The sequence below is a fragment of the Arachis ipaensis genome, chromosome B01 (assembly GCF_000816755.2).
Source record: "Arachis ipaensis cultivar K30076 chromosome B01, Araip1.1, whole genome shotgun sequence".
Taxonomy (NCBI): Eukaryota; Viridiplantae; Streptophyta; class Magnoliopsida; order Fabales; family Fabaceae; genus Arachis; species Arachis ipaensis.
In genome coordinates this window covers 95,030,471-95,031,571 of record NC_029785.2, presented here as the reverse complement: position 1 = coordinate 95,031,571, position 1,101 = coordinate 95,030,471, and positions in this window count along the sequence as shown.

The window sequence follows — 1,101 nt, the reverse complement described above, 5'->3', positions numbered from 1 at the left end:
TCCTAATAAGAAAATCTGTAAGATTAAATTACATCCAACAAAATTATATGTGAAAAAATGGTTAGAGATTTTTTAATTTAACATAATTAACGAAAGAATTTATTTAATAATAAACCTATTTTATTAAAGCTTGAATGTAGATACTAATTATCATAATATATTGTATAAGTATGAATAGTGTATTAACATAGTATGATATTAATTTAAAGAGAAACATTGTTCTGTACGTTTAATTTAAAAAATCATCTTGTTTAAATTATTCGGTAAGTGGATCGATTTTTAAATCGTAGGTTGAAAATGAGCAGATTTTTTAAACTTCCTTGATGGTTAAAAGTGAAGCAGGTATATTTTTTTTTCTCGGGAGTTAATGTAGAATTTTACAAGTACATGCATGTAGTTCTAGATTACAAGAAATAGGGGTAAAATAGAAAAAGAGTATTTGATAATACATCTTTCATATTTCCATTATATATTGTTACAGGTGTTTTAGCGAGGAAATTTATTTTCTGTAAGATTTATTTAAAAAATTACTGTGTTAAAATTATTTTGCAAACTATTCTATCTTTATAATTTTACGTTGAGACTGAGCGATTTTTTTTAAATCTCTTCGATGGTTGAAAGTGACGCAGTTATATATTTTTGTCCTGACTTAATGTAGTATTAACAAAAATTAAGTACGTATTTCTACTTTTAGATTATAAATATCGGAGTATACTAGGAATACATAATTTGAGACCAAATTCTGCGTATTCTGCTGGTATATTGTTATAGATACATATTATTATAGATTTAAAAAGAAGGCAATTTTAGAAAAAATCATGTTACTTTTTAATATTTAATATTAATAATGTGTTTTCGGAAAGTTTGCACAAAATCACCGTTGACTTAGACTTATTTATTTACGTAAAGTTTGTTTATGGACTCGCAAATCTGTTTAGTTTTAATACAGTTTAAATTGTGTTACTATAATTTTTTTTTTATAAATTTTATTTTTTTTTAAATCATTAATAATGTAAATTATAAAATTTGTATTACTTTGTAATTTAAAATTTTCTGATTTATTAAATTGCATGTGTTTGAATTATTGTGCTGGTATTATTA